Here is a 14,619-nt window from a genome sequence, read left to right as displayed (position 1 = left end):
GATACAAGACAGGTCAACAAGCTCGAGGTGACCCCAAAGTTTGCACAGGTACAAAAATATTTAGGGGGGGAATGTGTATAGCTCAATGTGTATAGTCCGTGATTACAGAATACTGGCCGACTGATGGAAGCGTGCAGAAAGGTGTGGAATTGGGGAAAATGTGGCAATAGAATGATGTATCTTGGAGGAAACCATGATTAGATGCAAGGATAGAGGAATAATCTGACCTAATCAGATTCCAAAGTAGACTCACTGATCCAATTTGTGAGGATCATGACCTGCATCCGAACAGTGGTCTACTTCAGAATCTGAAGTCTGACTGAATCCATTCATCCCCTTCCCCTTTTTCCACTTTAGAACTTTTGAAAACAGTGTCCCAGTCACCCACAGCTGTAGCAGCCAGTGCACAGGGCTCCTTGATGCTGTGTCCTGAATGAATATTAAGAAAGTCCTCCTTGGAGTGATGGTGCTTGATGAAGTTCCATTGCTACAGGAGGAACTGGATGGGAAAAATATGGTAGCTGCTCAGTAGCTGAGAGCAGGTGGACATTCTATTTTCAGATAATTACAGGAAAAAAGGAATGGAGGCAGCGTGCCCCCCTCAAACCTCCTAAGTACTCACAAGTATGTTTTTTGTTTGTTTGTTTTGCTGTGCTTTAAAGGTTTCCTAGTGGATTTTAATGTGTTCTTTTTAATTAATAATCTGCCTGGCAACAGGAAAGGGCTTTTGTAAAAAGGATGGCCACAATGCAGCACAGCTAATGCATACTTGAAGTTCCACAAGCAAAGAGTCTTCTCTTTTACAGCTGAGGAAAGCTTCACTTGTGCAATGGGGAAATATCTATGCCCAAACCAAGATGTATTATCCTCAAGTGTGCAAAGTCAATAGATTTAACTGCTACATGCAGTTGTTATCTTAAGCAGACACATACAGGATGGCATAATCATTTTGGAAGGGATTCAGCACCAAGGATTTTATCCAACCAAGTTATCCCTTTTGTGCAAAGACATCTGCTTGGACAATGGAATTGCTCCTCCTATTTTCCCTGCACGTGCCCCCAAATCTGTTATGGATTTTCCTCCAAACCTCTGGAGGCATAGCTGCCAAGTACCCCGTTTTCCCCAGGAAACCCCCGTTTTTACTTACCTTTTCCCGGTGGTCCCCCGTATCACTTCGTCTCCCGTTTTTCTCCTTTATTTTCTCCTGCCGGCGGCCATTTTTTTCTTATTTGCCCTTCTATGGGCACCAAAAATGGCCGCCGGCAGCTTCAAAAGTCGCATCTACGCATGTCCGGAAGTGCATAGCCGCGACTTCCGGTGTTGTCGTAGGCCATTTTTGGTGCCCATAGAAGGACAAAGCGACACCGGAAGTTACGTCAACACAACCTCCGGTGTCACACGGCTGCCGGTCCCGGATTCTGCAGTCCGGGACTTGGAAGGTAAGTCTGGAGGTGATTTGGTGGGGCACAGAGAGCACAGATGGGCAGGAGAGGGAGACGGTGTTTAATTGTGTAAATGGAACTCCTGACATGAATGGGATGGTGTTGTTGGATAAAAGCCCAATATTTCAACTCTGACATATTTCATTGTACAGTTGCAGAAATTCTTTTGTCACAAATTAGCTCACAGTGGTAGTAAATATTTTGAGTTCTTCTCAGGCAGTGTTTCCCAACCTTGTGCCTCCAGATGTTTTGGGACTACAACTCCCATCATCCCTAGCTAGCAAGACCAGTGGTCAGGAATGATGGGAATTGTAGTCCGAAAACATCTGGAGGCACAAGGTTGGGAAACACTGTTCTCAGGGATGGGAAATACAAGAATAAGTAAAATATGTGAAAAATGATTAGCTTTCAAGAGAGATGTAACTCGTTATTATGTTCCATGGGTGACCTTTATTATTCTTAAGCAAATATGAATTCAATCTCAGCATGCTATTATTATGAGGAAACTACCAGCCGAATTCTTCCTTAAAGCCGAAACAAAATTCATGTTTACTATTTGTAGTTGTTGGAATTTCAGTTTTGCATGTCAATGACTTATGCAAAGCCATATGGATGAACAGTGCGCATGAGAAATTAGCTAGAAACTTCATGTCACTGCAGCCAAATTTAGATGGAATTCTGAACTCAAATTTGTCCAATGTAGGCATGACATTCCTAGACGGTTATGCAGCAGCTCTATTCATCATCTGCCAGGAATGCTTTGTAGTTTTAGGACAGAGATTCTCATGAAAGAGATAACAAAATGTTCGGAACAAAAATGCACAAAAGCTCAGACCACAGTTAATATAGTTATTTCTTGTGACATGTTTCTCTTCCTCTGCCATTCTAATATATTTTTTTAAAAAAATTAACTCACTTTCTACATTATTTACAGGTTGGTAGCCGTGTTGGCCTGAGTCAAAACAAAATAAAAAAAATTCCTTCAGTAGCACCTTAAAGACCAACTAAGTTTTTTATTTTGGTATAAGCTTTCGTGTGCATGCACACTTCGTCAGATACCTGACAAAGTGTGCATGCACACGAAAGCTTATACCAAAATAAAAAACTTAGTTGGTCTTTAAGGTGCTACTGAAGGAATTTTTCTACATTATGTACAGGGTCTGGGTCAGAAACAGACAAATTCTTGCTGTCTGTTGACTCGGAATAACAGTTCACTAACACTTGTGGAGGAGCAATATAGCAAAAAGAGAAAGGGGGGGACAGCAGAACTGATTATTTGTGAAGCTCCATATTCACAGAGGGGTTCATTATTCACTCTGAACAAATTCCACAAGTATAGAGGAAAAAAGCTTTGAAGCATAACATGGATTCAAATAACATGGACTTGGGTCTACAGCAGGCCAGCTTGTCAAGAATGTCTTTTTTGAAATAAAAATGGCTCTTTAGAAAGCACACCATCATCTTAAGTTTGAGCCTCCTCTATGCACTTCAGATGGTCTCTCACGGGATGACAAGCATAGCAAAAGAATAGCAAGAGCCCTGAGGGATCAAGCCAAATGCTTAACCAAATGCATCCTGTTCTCACAGTGGATAATCATATGTCTATGGGATGCCCACAAGCAGGACATGAGTTCATTAACACCCTCCCACTCATGATACCCAGCAACTAGCATTCAGAGAAGCAGCAGACATTGTAATGGAGTGACAATCTGCTCCCATGACCTCCCAAACACTGAGCCGCCGCTGCTGCTTACCAGGAGACACAGGCAAGGTTGGCATCGAGTAAATGCACCAGCAGGAGCCAAACCAATGCTTCTGAAAATACACTTATACTGCAGCAGCCTCCCACTGCAGAAGCAGAAGCAACTTGGCTGTTGGGAGCTGAGCATCACTGCCCACCATGCTATTCACTCAGCGGTGGAGGAAGCCGCCTGCATCTCCATGTACTCATTTACCTTGGCAATATTTCCCACCATGACCAGGACCAAAATGATGATTTCTAGTTGCTTAAAAATTCTAATTGCTACCATGCACAAAAGTCAGCAACATAATTAATAATGCTGAAATATTATATATACTGTACTGAAATATTACTTCGATAAAGAAAATTAATTTTTAAACTTGAGGAGAATGGGGCAAAACAACCCTACTCAGTCTCTAAACTATCCTCACACAATATAAACAAAACAGCACAAACAATTTATGGATAGATGCCTAAGGAGAAAGAAGCATTCAACTAATTTAATGGATTAGGTTAATACTATTGACAGTAGTGATTAATACTCATTTTATTTAGAAAACGTCTTAATTGCTTTATATTCAGAAGAACCTTAAAGCGATGAAGAAAACAAAAATAAACATCAAATATTACATCAATCATAGGGGACGCGGGTGGCGCTGTGGGTTAAACCACAGAGCCTAGGGCTTGCCGATCAGAAGGTTGGCGGTTCGAATCCCCGCGACAGGGTGAGCTCCTGTTGCTCGGTCCCAGCTCCTGCCAACCTAGCAGTTCGAAAGCACCTCAAAGTGCAAGAAGATAAATAGGTACCGCTACAGCGGGGAGGTAAACGGCGTTTCTGTGTGCTGCTCTGGTTCTCCAGAAGCAGCTTAGTCATGCTGGCCACATGACCTGGAAGCTGTACGCCAGCTTCCTCGGCCAGTAAAGCGAGATGAGCGCCGCAACCCCAGAGTCGGTCACGACTGGACCTAATGGTCAGGGTTCCCTTTACCTTTACCATTTTTTTAAAAATTTCTTGAATTACAAAGGTGTGTGGTTTCATTTAGAAAGAGGGGGAAAGAGGTAGATAGGGGGTGGATGGGGGTGAGAGTAGGTGACGATGTTTCTGTTTTGCTTAATATATGTAGGGCTTACATCAATCAGATAAAAGTCTATTAGAGTAACATTATACTAGACACATTCATTAGTTCTACTTCCCACTGGCAACACCCCAATGATCCCTCCTTCATTTCAGAGTTGAGAAAAAGACAACTATTTGCTTCAATAATGCTAGATTTATAGGGGTTTAGAATCTTGAATGTAATCCAGAGTAATGCTGGTCAGAGCTTAGCTGGTCAGAACCTCATATATGCAATATATGTCCTAACACCTTGGCCATTATGATGCAATATCTGCCGCAATGAAGTATTGTCTTAAGAAAAAAATACTGTATATTCCTGCGTATAAGACTAGTTTTTAACCCAGGAAAATCTTCTCAAAAGTTGGGGGTTGTCTTATACGCCGGGTCGTATTTCTTATACGGCAAGTATATCCCAAACTCAATATTTTAACTGGAAAAGTTGGGGGTCGTCTTATACGCCCAGTTGTCTTATGTAAACATGGCTTATAGGGGGTAGAGGATTTTGAGCTGAAAGAATCGGAGTCTTTTGTATCCTGATCATCCTACTAGTATAGCTTCTGTATTTGCCTGAAGTCAAAAAACCACCTAGACTGATATCCTAGCAAGAAATGCTCCAGAAAAGATTGCATGAAGTACATTAACTAATATTGCAGTGCTCCATTTTCATGTAAGGCTATCTCATGGTTTAGTGCTACATGGATATTTTTCAGCAACATTGGCCTCATCACACTCCCGACAGGACTTCGATAGCATTTAGTTTTCCTTCTTTGGGGAATCTAATTTAGTATTAAGCTAGTTACAAGCTCATGGTTTCAAAGCTGTCTAGTTATGAAATTTACAAAAGTTCGTTATTAATCAAAATATCCACTCTGTGTACAACAACAAGCCAAGATTATAAGGAAGTTCTCCCTCCAGGTGATTTGGTGGAGAAAAATAAAGTAGAAGTGTGTGCAAGGCCAAATGTTTGCTGGGGCTCAAGCAGGCTGTTTCATGTAGTGCCTGAACTGGCTTGGCGATATGCTTGAACATGGTCCAGAAATATTCCATAACCTGTATTGGGACAATATCTTAATTAGGTCAACTAAAATATGAGTTCTCAAAACTCAAGGCTAGCGGTGAAGCCATCTGAATCTGCATTTGATAAGAGTCTTGGGGTTGTTTTGGAATGGGTAGTAGACATTCCAGTGAAGGTCTATTAGGTGCTATGCAGTTTTCAGGTGACACCAAGGGCAAGTAGAAAGAGGATACTGTACTTATAAATGGCTGGTGCCTCTTCTCATGTTTGTATCACTCAGGTCTGTTTCCATCCTCAGATGAAACGGTGGCCCGTTTCACTTTCTACTAAACAATAGTTTAGCATTATGGAAACAAATCTGAAGCTCGCATGTTGCCTGTTGTGGCCTATTGTGCTCTCAGACAGCTGTGGCTGAAAGGAGCAGATTGGCATTTATGATTTTAAATTAATCAGATTTCCTACTGTGTCCAGAGAGAGGGTTAAAACTGTCGTTTGTTAACAAGTCAGTATCATTCAGCACTGTTTGATCCTGGCTCACTGGGTGATTACTATGGTTTACGAACCATAGTTCAAGTTTGGACGTAATGGGAAAGTTTGGATATAATACAGAATCTGTATTAATTTAAAAGTGGAGACTTCCAAACTTTTTGCAGATGCATCAGAGAATAGAGGAGCCTAGGGCTCACCAAGAGCCATTCCCATAGTTCCAGGGAACAAAGCAGCCCTGTTTAGGGAAGTTTTTAATATCTAATGCGGTGTTGTTTTTTAACACTCGATTGGGAGCCGCCCAGAGTGGTTGGGGAAACTCAGCCAGATGGACGGGGTATAAGTAATAAATTATTTTATTATTATTACAGTGGTACCTCTACTTATGAATTTAATGCGTTCCAAATGCACATTTGTAAGTAGAAAAAAATTGTAAGTCGAATCCCATAGGAATGCATTGGGAGAAAAAATTCGTAAGTAGAAAAAATCCTATCTAAAAATTTGCATCCAAACCGCATCCAAGATGGCAGACGGAGCTCCATTCGTAAGTAGAAACATTTGTAAGTAGAGGTACCACTGTATTCTAAACAGCGGTTTAGCATCAGATGCAAAATGGGCCAATTCGCTTTTGAAAAACATAGTAAATCAGTATAGCATCTTAATCAGTACTTTAGTCTTCAATACCACTAAGGGCAAGTCATGATGAAAGCAAGACAACAAACACCATAATAGCTGCCCTATGCATTTGTTCATTGTATATGTGGAATGGAGGGAATGTTACCAGGCTTTGCCCTTTCATGGGTTAGTTGGAACATGTGCATAGAAGCATAATCATGCAAAGATATTAACTGATCCGTATTGTGGGGAAACATGAGGTTTACTGATACTGTGATTGCCAACAATGCACACATTTTGGTAAAGATGTGGATGTCAACTACTTGGGGCAGAAAGGCCCAACATTGCAATAGTAGTTAACCATTTTCTCATGCATAGAGTGAAAATGTCTGCACAAGGTTCTCATATTCAGGACACCGTGAAACCGCCCCTTTTAGATCAGAGAGAGATATTAAAGCAACCAGATCTAGTCTTACTCCTTCAGACAAGAAATGCTATAATAAAATGTGCAATACTTTTCAACAGATTGTTTTTTTAAAAAATCAAGTAAAAACACCTTACTACTGTGAATTGTGTATAATAAAAACAAGAACTTTTAAAAGAAGTATTTTTCCCTCTGTACATCTATATTTCTTATTCTCACAATTGCCCCCCTCCCCCCAAAAAAGTATCAAGCAAGTGAGGGAAGAATGAAGGTTAGTTTGACAAACCTCTACTGTGATCATTTTCACAGGAGAATTGATTCTATGTGAAACCATTTATGCTCCACTGAATTTCCTTTTCCCTTTTTTATTTTTGGACATAATGGAACTTTTTGCATTAATAGCTTGCCATTCTTTCCTGATTTCTGAAATAGAGTGGCACATTCTTTATGGCAGAAACCTGCTCTTTCCTGAAGTACCGTATATGCTTCTCTCCGAAAGAAGAAAACCAATGCCAAAACAGGCATTCCTTTAAATAGGGCACTTGGCATTAATGGCCTTATGGCATTGCTCTTTTATATAACATCAAGTATAATACTCTGCCAATCCGATGAAAAGCCCTGTCTTTGTTATTTCAGCTATGCCACTTGCCTGTTACACTGATTTTGCTTCCATTTCCTCTTATCCACTGTCCACGTAAGACCAGTGCAGTACATGAAACTGTGGTTTCTGCTTCTGTTACTTTCAGGAAATATGGCTTCAGTTTGACGAAGTAATAACAAGACCTAAGAAAAGTCACTGTAGATCATTTGTAGATCATAAATGGGTAATAGTGGTCAGCCATTACTTATGGGAAGCTCATAATAGGGCTTGAAAACTGCTGTACTCCTAGATTCCAGCTTTTCAGTAAAGTTTAAAGTGACTTCTATGGCTAGGAGTGTTAATGCTTAAGCTGATTCACCAGCCATGCCTGTTCTTGGACCAAGGTTGCCCAGCCCCAGTTGTCTTTGCTCCAGTGGCCTCTGGTCTAGACTATAGAATTGTAATTGTTAACTTTTATAAGGATATAGCATACCTTTCCTTTTTATTTTATTTTGTTCAATTAAACTGTTCTTTAAAAACATTAATACAAATTTTAGACTACTGTAAGGCACTGTATGTGGGGCTGCCCTTGAAGACAGTTCAGAGCCTACAGCTAGGATAGAATGTGACTGTTAGTCTGTTAAGTGGGGCAGCCAATGGCTGTCAGTGAGTTACTGGGTCTGCTATAGATATTCTATTCAGACTTATAGGGCCGGTTCTCAAAACCTATTCTATGAAAGCGGTTTCGTTGTAACCTTTGGTATCTTTCTGTTCATGTCTAGCTTTTCCAGATAAGCATGACCAGATGGCTACAAACATTTAAGTAGTGGAATTTTGTACGCTTGGACAATTTCTTAATTTGGAACGGGCATGTGTTCCAGGTCCAAAATTGACAAATAATTTCAAAGGGAAATTCAAAGAGAACCTTATAAGTTTACTCTCACAGAAAATTTTAAGTGAAAGAATTGATCACTTCTTAGAAAGGTTCTGCAGTTTCCTAGGTCAGCGTTTCTCAACCGCTGTTCCGCGGCACACTAATGTGCCGCGAGACGCTGGCTGGTGTGCCGTGACGTGCGCCGACTAGAGGGGCGATTTGCATTGTCACGTGCCTGGTGGCCACCGCTAACCCGCCGGAAAGCAATATTTGGCAAGTGTTTCTTACAGTCATAATTATAATATAGGGCGGCACAGAGTTAATTTTTTAAACTTTTTTAATGGTGGTGTGCCTCATGATTTTTTTCACGGAACAAGTGTGCCGTGGCCCAAAAAAGGTTGAGAAACACTGTCCTAGGTGGCTACTGAATTTAATTTTTAAAAATGTCATTTGACAAAGGTGTTACTATATGTGAAAATTCTTAGAAGGATGGCTTTTCTCCTCCATCTCTTATTCTTATTAACTGTGTAAGGTGCCAGCTGCTTTTAGGAAAAATTGCTATTCAGACTTGGAACCTGTTTGGGCAAAGGCTGATAATAAAAAAGAAGAAGAAGAAGAAGAAGAAGAAGAAGAAGAAGAAGAAGAAGAAGAAGAAGAAGAAGAAGAAGAAGAAGAAGAAGAAAAAGGCCAGTTCATTCTTTCAGCTAAGTTCTAAAACAGATATAATTGCCTTGTTCAGTGTGTTAATTCTAAATTCATTTGTTTTAGTAATCCAAATATTATTTATAGTATTTATTGAACAGCATTTGCCCTCTATCAAAAATAGAGGTGAATTACCTTCTTGCTTGCCCAAAGGAAGGAGTTGCCCTGAACAAGAAGGGAAGTACCAAGCAAGATGCTTAATGAAACTGTTGAACACTGCATCTCTCAGCATCTTAAGATTTAGTTGATAGGCCGAGGAATAGAGCACAAAGCACATCCACAATAATGCTTCGATATCCCTTCTGCTTGAGAGTCTCCCACAAAGAAAGAGATGATCAACTAAGCAAAGGTGGAGGTTAGGTGGGTTGGTTTTACATTCATTGTTTTCCTGTACAAACCCAAAACTCCACAGATGGTGACACTTTAAAATGTAACGGTAAAGGTAAAGGGGCCCCTGACCATCAGGTCCAGTCGTGTCCGACTCTGGGGTTGCAGGGCTCATCTCGCTCTATAGGCTGAGGGAGCCAGCGTTTGTCCACAGACAGCTTCCGGCTCATGTGGCCAGCATGACTAAGCCACGACGTGGCGCCCAGCATGGGCGGGTGTGTGTGTTAGGATTTCACCCCTCCCTACGCTGCAGATATAGGATTGTTGGAGCACATGTCTGTATGCAATGCATTTCAGCTGCTGATTGCTAGAGCTACCGGTATATAAGCAGAAAGGGAAACGCGCTGTTTGCTCCCTTCCTCCCACTGCTCTCTCTCTCACAGTGATGTTTTGTTTCAGCATTCTCTCCGAGGAAGAGAGAGAAAGGGGAGCCATGTTTATTTTGTACTGTTTGTACCGTTATGCTTGATTTCGTTGCAATAAATAAGGATTAGATGTTACACCTCAATGCTAACGCTTCAATTTTGGACTCTGCTGGTTGTGTGCTCAAGTCCCAGGAGGATATGGGTCGTATCAGCGTGACGGGAGACCGGAGTGATGAATCCTGGGCAACGCACTGGGGAAAGGCACAGGGTCTCGGCATTATCTCCCAACAGGGGGCAGTTGCGATGGCACCCCACCGGGATTGCGCTCCCCCCACCCCTCTTCCTCTGCCAGTGCCCCACACCCATGGATGAGGGTAACCCCCTTCCTTGAGCATGCCAATGAGTCTGCTTCCCAAGTGTGTTGTGTGAAAGCTTAGCACTGCAGCTGCCACCAATTGTGAGGTTATCTTGAGTATTCGGCTGGTGCTAGCAAAGCTCCTGGAACAACTCACCTTTGGTTCAACACAACATAGGCATCCACAGTAACAAAATACCGCAATATCCCCAATCCTTAAAACATACATATGAAAGAAATATGTATGTTCAGAAAATATTCTTACCCCTTAAGACCACATCTTCAAGCCATTTTCTCTAAAATTCAGAAGGCCTGAAATATTAACCTTGAAGCATGACATACTTCTGTCCATTCTATTATTACCGGTAGCTACACAAAAAGTGTGCTTTATATTCAGTGTAATTCACTGCCATGTATATTTGCATAAGGTTGTAATCTTAAATAAGTACAGTGGTACCTCGGTTTAAGTACACAATTGGTTCCGGAAGTCTGTACTTAACCTGAAGCATACTTAACCTGAAGCGAACTTTCCCACTGAAAGGAATGGAAAGTGGATTAATCTGTTCCAGACAGGTCCGCGGAGTACTTAAACTGAAAATACTCAAACCGAAGCGTACTTAAACCGAGGTATGACTGTACCATAAATTGAGTGGCTAATGGGGCTGGGGGCCCTATGCTCTTACCATTAGACATGACTTTGGAAGCAGAGGGTGGCTGTGATAGCACTATGGAGGCATACAGGGCTGGTCAGCAGCAGCAGGTGCAGACACAGGTGGGTGCTAAGTGGTTTCCACACACACACACACACACACACACACACACACACACACTATGAATTTATGCACTCCCCAAGATCATATTGGATCCAGTTTTACTTCCAAGGAACAAGTAAATCAGGAAAGAAACCAGTGCAAATCTGTAGAGCTAGGAATGAAGGAAGCACAATAAGAAAACAATGGCACTAAAAACTCTTGTCTGGCTATTGCAAACAAAGAAAAACAAAAAAAAGATGTTGCCTATTCACTCTTTTAAAACAATCTTTATCAAAATGCAAAAACTGGGAGATAAAACATCACCTAATGGAAGATCAGGGTTAATTTGAGAGATTCACAGATAATTTGTTTGTTGTACCACAGGGATCTGTCCAAACATCCTGTTTTATTGTAGTGCTCAATTATATTTCTGCAGCTCGAGCACTGAGATGACAAAAAGGGAGAGAAGAAGCTCAAACAATGCTTTTGTCTGCATTGTAACTAGCTCTAAGCCAGGCCCTTTGTTATTTCTGTGTTATGCTCAAATGAGCAACAGACATGCTATCACTGCACTTTGACAGCATTTCCCCCGGCTGGTCTAATAATTAAAAATAAATCCTATACTACCATGACATCATTTACACAGTATTAGGAACTACAAATGGTTCAGATGCTGTCTCCTCAGTCTTTCATTTTCATCTGAAATTTAATTGGCGCCTTGTGTCTTGGGCTCTAGCTCCCTCCGTTGAGAAATGGAATAGTCTGTTATGCATTTAAGCTGCTGCCCAGGACACAGTTATATCTGTCCTCAGCCACATTGGTTTCATGTTATTGAGTGGATAGTAGCCTTAGTGATTCGCTTCCGTCTTCCATGCTGTTATAGCTGGGTGTTCTTTCAGCAAAACAGAGTGCTTAAAGTAAACTTAATCCATTGCTACTGAACCGCCTTACTGTTTGCCAGGTCTATAAGTGATTGGAGTGTTTACAGGTTACCTTGGGACCTCTCCCCCGCCCTTTAAAAACAGGCATTAAATAGCTGTCTCCCCCCCCCTTTCTGAGACCCCTGTAGCTTTTTGAAGATCACGTACACAGATACAATCGTTCTGACCTTTCTCACAGGACTACAGTCTGCATAAACTGTATACAAGCAAAACAAAGGAAAACCAAAAGCAGGAATCCATGTCAAGTATTCTGGCTCACGATAACATTAAGTGAACTGCAAATATATTTATAGTAGAGTCAGAACACATGAAAAACAAATGCGGATTTTAACAGAAGGACACCTTACAACCTTATGGATCCTCCATAGATTATTCCAACAATAATTTTAAATTCATACAGGATGTTAAATTTGATACTAAAGAAATAAATAGAAAAATAGCTAAAATAAATGCAATGTTTGTTTGTCTACTCTGACCTACAGGGTGATGTAGCAGTAGGCCTCTCGGGGTCCATTAAAACTCTACTTTCTAATATCTTAAACTGCCTGGAAGCAAGAAGAGCGGTGGTGACCCATCTTTGCCTCATCACTATTACAAAAATATCTGTATTGATTTGCTACTGTTGTTTGCCTAGGGTGAGGTTTAATTCAAATTGCTCTATCCAATAACCTTAGGCTACCCAGAACAAACAATATTATTTGCGTGCCTAACTTTGAAGTGAGGGTAATGGTGTTCACGTGCTTTCAACTTCCTTCAATTTTTTGATAAAAGCAAAAACGCAAGACCACCAAAGCAGTAATATTTCCACAACACTCTTCTGATGGTTTCAAGGGAAGCTCTTTGCTGCCCTCTATGGGCATGTTTTAAAACTGCCAATTGTTGAAATACCACTGTATTGTTGAAATACTGCTGTATGTCCAATATTGTTCTAAATTGGTATTTCAACTCCCCAGCTTTGCACCTCCATCAAGTGAATCTCAGCCCAACTTCAATCAGGGCACTCTTAATCATCCTCCCAAAGCACTCCAATCATATTTCCTAATTGACAAAAAAATCTAAGAACCACAACTTTTGGGTAGCTTTTATTATACTTTTAATATTCTTGTTTGAGACCATCAAGTACAAGATGCTACAGCAAGAAATCAGGATCCCCAGAGCTGCCCTAGAATACCATGGCCAATGATATCAAAAGCCACTAACAGGTCAAGAAGAACAAGCAAGGTCACATGGCTACCATTTCTTTCCCAGCATATCTTCAATGACCTTGGTCTCCCTGGTTTCAGTGCAATCACCTGAAGAGAAATGGATCTGATAATGAAACATGCCTGAAGCTGGGTCACTGCCACCCTCTTTTAAGCACAAAAAAGAAATATTCACCACTGCAGAAGTAGTTGCATTCACAGCCCAAACCTCAACAGTGAGGGATCATCCCAGAACAATAGGCTCACAACAAGCCTCCCATCATCAAAATAGTACTAATCTGCTTGGTGGCAAAAAGAAAACAGGACAAAAAACAACAACGGGTCAAACGTATGTCCAGTCACACGTACTGGGTCAATGATATATAAGTTATCAAGGAGGCCATGAAGTTCCATTTGAGTTATCTTTAAAGTAGATGAAGGCATTATGCCACACCACATCTGAGATTATCTCCACCAGCTCAGACACAGAGAGTGTAATGTGGTGGATGGAAGGTGCACTAACAGCATCCCCTTTGCATTTCTCCAGACCAATACCATGAACAGTCTCTTAAGTATAGACACTATGCGGGCAAGGGAAGAGAACTGGAATTTTTATGGACGATCATGATTCCCCACCCCACAACTTTGACCTGCAATGGTGCTGCACTGAGTATCCAGCCACACAGCTCATCCACCGGTGGAGGTAATACACAGTTTGTAACCCATTTGGTAAACTATAGAGAGGAGAAAATGTTGGGCACTTGGGGGGGGGGAAATGGCCCCCTCTTTCCTGCTGTTTGAGGACAAATGGGCTGACAATTTAGTTGGATTGGGAGGGAGTTAGATGCCTGACATAATACTACTATTACATGTTATTGACAAATTTGAAGGTAAAAGGTAAAGGGGCCCTTGACCATCAGGTCCAGTCGTGTCCGACTCTGGGGTTGCGGGGCTCATCTCGCTCTATAGGCCGAGGGAGCTGGCGTTTGTCCGCAGACAGCTTCCAGGTTATGTGGCCAGCATGACAAAGCTGCTTCTGGCGAACCAGAGCAGAGCAGGGAAAGGCCGTTTACCTTCCCGCCGGAGCAGTCCCTATTTATCTACTTGCACTTTCATGTGCTTTTGAACTGCTGGGTGGGCAGGAGCTGGGACCAAGCAACGGGAGCTCACCCTGATGCAGGGATTCAAACCGCCGACCTTCTGATCAGCAAGCCCTAGGCTCTGTGGTTTAACCCACAGTGCCACCTGGGTCCCTTATTGACAAATTTAGTGAAGTTTAAATAAAAATGGAGTAAGTGCAGATATTGGTTTGTGTGGTACCCACATAGAGTTTCCCCAATCCAGGTATCCAAGAGCACATGAGGAAAGGGCTTAACCATTCATTCAGTGCAAAAAAAAAGAATGCATGCATGGCGCTGACCTATACCCCATAATGGTGAAGGTATCACATCACATACAGAACTCTGGAGCAGAAGCAGCTGCACGTGGCTATAGGAATGACGAAGCTTTTTACTTCTGAACACCTCTGTTGATTATTAAGTGAGCCAGGATAGATCCACAAATGCACCCCATCACCTGACAGCTCATCCTTTACGCTACCTGATAATTTGTCACTTAATCAATTAATAGCCAACTTCTACAT

General features: G+C 41.6%; 1 protein-coding gene across 16 annotated transcripts in view; it reads right to left on the bottom strand.

Annotated features, from left to right (window-relative positions):
- The window catches only part of MAGI2 (membrane associated guanylate kinase, WW and PDZ domain containing 2), a 587,732-nt gene that overhangs the window by 481,547 nt on the left and 91,566 nt on the right, over window positions 1-14,619 (bottom strand). The window lies entirely within an intron of this gene.

This window comes from Zootoca vivipara, chromosome 10 (genome assembly GCF_963506605.1).
Source record: "Zootoca vivipara chromosome 10, rZooViv1.1, whole genome shotgun sequence".
Classification (NCBI taxonomy): Eukaryota; Metazoa; Chordata; class Lepidosauria; order Squamata; family Lacertidae; genus Zootoca; species Zootoca vivipara.
This window is presented reverse-complemented; position numbering and strand designations above follow the sequence as displayed.